This window comes from Nycticebus coucang, chromosome 5 (genome assembly GCF_027406575.1).
Source record: "Nycticebus coucang isolate mNycCou1 chromosome 5, mNycCou1.pri, whole genome shotgun sequence".
Taxonomy (NCBI): Eukaryota; Metazoa; Chordata; class Mammalia; order Primates; family Lorisidae; genus Nycticebus; species Nycticebus coucang.
In genome coordinates, this window is record NC_069784.1 from 25,162,141 (window position 1) to 25,168,140 (window position 6,000).

The following is a 6,000-nucleotide window of genomic DNA, read 5'->3' on the forward strand; positions in this document are numbered from 1 at the left end:
TCAGAATCTGATGAGACCCTGACTGCTCCTGGCCACAATCTCTGCCCTTTCCAAACTATCTGACTCCCTTTTCTGGACTGCAAATCACTTCCTCATGCAGGGAGTTGCAGGAGGTGGGACAGAGAAAGCAGAGATCTGCTATTTTCAGCCTTTTGTGGGAGGTAAGTTCTGTGGCAAGGGAGAAGTGGGATGCGGGCTGGCAGTGACACAGCTACCAACAGTGTGGACACAACTTAAAAGTCAGGCTCTGTCCTGGACGACCTGGTGAACTCCCTCCCCAGCTCCTGTTCCCACCATCTTTCCCAGGGTAGAAGCCCCTGTCATGGCCAACAGTTCCTACCCCCTTTACCCCCTGACTTGCCTGTGTCTGTTTACTTTCTGACTCCCCTCCATGAGAGCAGGGACTTTACCCATTTCACTCTCTGCTGTATTCCCAGGGCGTTGAAGAGCATCTGGTACACAGTCAATAAACACAGCGAATAAATAGTGGGAGAATCAAGTCCCATTTCCATTATCTCTAGCAAAATTGATATTTCCTAGCCATGAAGTTTGGGTGAATTTTCCCCACCTGTAGCCGGGCTAGAGTAGAGAAGGAAGCCCTGGCCTCTTGGCTCCAGGGCACGCACTGGGCTGTCTGGGTATACACTTCCCCAGGCCTAATTTCAAGCACAGGCCATGGTTGATTAACCCAACTAAAGTCCCTTGGCTTGGTGGTTAGGAAAAGAGAAGTTCTCTATTCTCTGGATAGGAATAGTAGAATGGCTGCAGGTATTTTGTTAACTGGAGTAACCCCAGCCTGAAGACCAGGTCAAAAGGTAAGTCAACAGTGTCATAGACAAATGGAGCCAGAGGCATTATCATGGAGTAAACCTTTCCTAATCCTGCTGGATCTTTACAATATCTGGGCTTTTTGTTTTGTGAACTCATGGATTATCTTACTGTTTAAGTTCACTTGAGATAGATTTATCCTTTGTATCCTGATACACTGTCCTTAATGTGTGTCGGGGCCAAGGGGACTGACTTTTGGTCCTCTGAAGGTTCACTGAAAAATCACTGACAAAATGCAAGTTAATTAGAGAAAAGGCATACAAATTTATTTAATGTATGTACATGAGAGCCTTCAGAATGAAGATCTAAAGATACAGGGGAAATTGCCCATATTCATGCTTGGGTTCAATAAAGTCTGGACAGCCATGTGGAAATATGATTAGTCAAAAAGGGTAGGAGGTATGACCTTATGCGAATAGACAGAGTGGGGAAACCTAGCAAGGCCTGTCTGTCTGGATTCTTCTTGCCTCTCTGAGCAGCATTCCTTCCTCTTGGGTGTGAGCCAGGGCTTTCCCCGGAATGGTGGGGTCTTACGACCTGCAATCAAAATTGGGGAGTGGAGGGGAGGTCTTATGACCTTCCATCAAACAAGGTCAGTCAGATAATTTCTTTATGACCAGTCTTCACGCAGAATAATTTTAGGTCTTACAGCTGGCTTTCAAGAAAAGTGGTTTGATTCCTATGACTGGCCTGTGGAAAAGGGACTCTGGTTTTTATGGCTAGCCTTGGGGCAGCATGGGACTGAGAGACAGGAGAGCAGGGGAAGGTCAGAGAGACATCTGCCTCTGAGGCTGCCTCTGAGGATTTCATTTGGGGATATACAAATGCTATGGTGCCCTGGTGATGTTTTAATAAGGGCATTCATGAATTAGAATATTTGTTATTGAATGAATAAATTTATTCATCCAGTATTTATAGAATATCATGTACTTTAGAGAGTGAACAAAATTATAAAGGACAGAAAACCTATCTTATTTGAGGCAAAATGACATAAAGTGGGGAGTGTTTGGCCTCAAGGAGAAAAGACTTAGAAGGGCCATGACGATGTCTTTGTGACAGATATAGTTTCATATATTTGAAAGGGGGTGACATGTTGAGACACTGATTTAGCTACAACCTGTTGGAATATGCAATTATCTTTTTTTTTTTTTGCAGTTTTTGGCCAGGCCGTGTTTGAACCTGCCAGCTCTGATATATGGGGCTGACGCCCTACTCCTTTGAGCCACAGGCACCGTCCCACAATTATCTTAATTCTGTTGTAGATGCCAATCCCTTTTCCTGTGCCAGAGGGAAATATATTCACAGAGAACAAAACAACACAAGGCAAAACTTTGTAATTGGCTTGGGCTTCAACTCCAAACCACCTCTATACTTCCTCTCAAAAGGAGAACGGCCCCTTGCCCTAAGCCAGACTCAACTGAAGGAGCTGGGACCAAAGCAGGACAGAAGGGCTTCCTCTGGTTCCTTCTGAGTCAAAGCTCAAACCCTTTGCGTGGATCTTACCACTCAAGGAGAGGAGAGAGGATGCTCATGCAACCCAAACCATATGGGGAGGCCACTGCAGGAATAAAAGATTTCTGTGTTTGTCTATATCCTCTCCTTTCCCTCCCCCACCAAACCTTCCAATGGGATCACAGCCGTGATCAACAATAGAACTTCAACTCCATGAAAGACCTTGAGCCGGAAGTACCTAGTTAAGCCATTCGGGGACTCCTGCCCCACACAAACTGTGAGAGAATACATTTTTATTCTTTCTAATCTACCAAGTTTCAGGGGTAATTTGTTATACAGCAATAAACCACCAACACAAATGGGTACACAGAATTCCATTGTGTAATTTTAGGTTATCTCCACCTTTCCCCAGTTGCAATCTAGCATTAAATCTTTGTACATATATTCTTGTGTATTCCTGAAAGCAATTGTGTAAAATAAATGATTAGACATTGAATTGTCTACTTTGAGTTATAATAAATATGGTCAAATTATTCTCCCCAAAGGTTATTGTGTCAATTATCCTCCCCTTAAATGTTCTGGAGATTTGCTTTGCCCCATTTGCTGCCCCACCTTGCCAACACCAGGTGTTATAGATCTTTATCATTTACCAATTTGAGAGGAAAGGAAAATCAGTATTGCATGTGGAGGTTTACCCTCTGCCAAGTGCTGCCCCAGAGCAGTACAGGCCTTTTTCCATTTGATCCTTGCAACAAACCTATGATGTAGGTATTATTATTACCCCATTTTACAAATGACAAAAACAAGACTTGACCACGATTACATAACAATTAGGTAGCAAATCAGGCAGACTCAAGCAGCCTGACCTCAGAACTTGAGCATCAGTGATGGGTGAGATTGCACCTGGTCTCCAGAGGCCAACAGCCCATCTGCATGGCCTTCTCTGGAGTCTCATGCTTATATTCTGTCCTCGTGCACTGAATGTCTTCTGTTTGCTGAGTCACACTCACTCTTTCTCCCTTCTCCATCCTGCTCTTGTAGTTTGACCCTCATGGACTTCATCAAGGTAACTCCTTCCCCCTTTGGCTTCCAGAGTTCAGCTGGTGGACACCCTGGTAGGAGGTTGGCAATAGGAAGGGATTAAGTTCAAAGTATATATTTTCCTTGGGTCCCTCCCTGTGAAGTTGACTTTGACTCATCGTATCTTTAGAACAAAGTCTGTTGTTTTTCCAAAGCGATCCTCTCTCTCCTCCGGGCTTCTGTAACCTTTTCCTCCTCGCGTCTTTTAGATCAAGAAGTGATAACTGGCACGTGATGCAGTGGCTTACATCTGTAACGCCAGCACGTGGGAGGCTGAGGAGAATAGATTACCTATGCTCACAGGTTCGAGCAAGAGCAAGACCCCGGTCTCTAAAAAAATAGCCAGGCATTGTGGTAGATGTCTGCAGTCCCAGCTACTTGGGAGGCTGAAGCAAGAGGATTGCTTTAGCCCAAGAATTTGAGGTTGCTATGAGCTAAGATGCCATGGCACTCTACTAAAGGTGACCAAGTGAGACTCTGTCTCAAAAAAAAAAAAAAAAAGATGAAAAAAGAAAAAGAAGTGATAACTGGGAACTGGGGATGCTACCTCAAATCTCCAGGTAACTGCACTACACTGCCCTACGTGGTTCCCTTTAAATCACAACTATACAAATAGTCCCATTGTGAATAAACCTCCTGTGGTTTATCCTATTTGGGGTATTTCCTATTTCCTATCCTAAAAGTTTTATAGGATAGGAAAATGTTACCATCATTTTCACTTCTTTTACTATGTTGACCTTTTTTTATTGTGGTTTTTGGCCAGGATTAGGCCTGAACCTGCCACCTCTGGCATATGGGGTCAGCGCCCTACTCCTTTGAGACACAGGTACCACCTATGTTGACATTTCTAACAGAACAGTAGGCATTCTTTCTTCATTAAGGTCACCACCAAAAGTGTGGAAACACTTTTCCCACCTTGCTGCTTTTGAGTTTTGTTAGTGTGGTTGTGTATAGGCTTATTTACATGCTTCTTCAGGACTCCACTCTAGAAAATGTGGACTTGATCTTGACAAAGACATGACAGCTCCCCACCCCTTCACTTTAGGGTGCAGTGAAATGTCTAGATTTGATCTACTGTGCGGTAGATTTAGCTGTGTGGCCGAATATGAGCTTCCCCTCCTCGAAGGCTCGTGTTCCTCTAAAGCAGTGGTTCTCAACCTTCCTAAAGCTGCAATGTATTTTCATTGTTAAAAAGAGGTCACGACCCACAGGTTGAGAACTGCTGCTCTAAGTATCAGGAAAGGTTGTATCTGTGTTCTAGAGTTATCTATCAGGAGATGTTCTTCAACTTTGTGTGCCTCTTCCCTCTGCTCCCACTCTGGTATGGGCCCAGATAGTCTCACCGTTGCCACCTGCCTGAAATTCCTAGGCACAGTCCCCTCCCCTCCATGGGTCCTTCCACCAGGCATCTATTAAAGCGTTAGCGTAGGGAAAGCCGCACTTTGTTTATTATAAGCTGTCTTTATTTTTTAAAATACCATCACACAAGTCTACACAGTTTATCAGACTATGCTGGGAATAGGGAAGGGGACAATTGCTTTAGAGGTGAAGGGAACTATAATATGGAGGGGGAAGATGACCAACTCTGAGACCTGAATGTCATTTGTCCATTCAGGAAATGGAATTATTTCATGGTTCATCCTGATCACTAACATCATTATCTATACTTAGATCCTTCTCCTAACCTTTTTCTAATTCCACCTGTCTTAGAAATCATGATATTTGTTCACATGGGTCTGTCTTATTAACCCAGAATGATTTTCCTACCTCCAGCAGTAAATTTTCCCTAGAATATTGAAGAGGAGGAGGGGGAGGGGCTCTAACCACATACAAGGATCAGCGATGGATTTGTCACCTTGAACAGTTCCCCAGAGCTGTCCTGGGAGGGACTCCACACTTGAAATCCTGGGGAGGAGTCCAGAGTGGGCAGCTGCAGTCCTGCCCCTTTGAAGTGCTGCCCCTTTGAGGTCATCTGGCTCTCTTGAGCCGCAGGCCCATCTTTGTGTTTCCACTTGTGTTTTTAAGTGTGTTAATTTCTTCCCTTAATTTCAGGCTTTCACGTTGCGTCCCCTCGGGCCTCCTAGAATAAGAAATGGACTCTGATTGTCCGCTATCTTGGCCACACACCCTGCAGCAGCTTGGCAGTACAGTATTTTTATGAAAATCCTCTAGCCGAGTAGTTAGTGTCCTTTCTCCTATGTGTGCTCAAAACAGGACACACAAAATCCCAGACTGAGGGGACATGTAGAGTAGGATTGGTGACCACCGTAGACACCTGCTGTTTTTCTCTGCCCAGTACCACTCTCACCCGTTTCTTTTATTAATGACACTCCCATTCCCTATTTTACCCTATGGTTCTAAAATGGGACCTAGTCCCAATGTCCTGATCCCATCCCCCCCCCCCAAATCTTCTAACTAGTAAATCTTTAAATACCTGTTTCCTATCTCCATTAAAATGTCTCCACCCATTACCACGGCTACTGGCTTTGATTCATCTAGCAATACCACATCTCCAATCTGTGATGATCTAGGTTGGAAAACAAACTATGTTGCACAGAGATTTATGAGGAATGTGTGACTCAGAAAACAGTTGCTAAAGCAATTTTCTGATTTCTTTTCTGAATGTATTTAGGTTCGTTC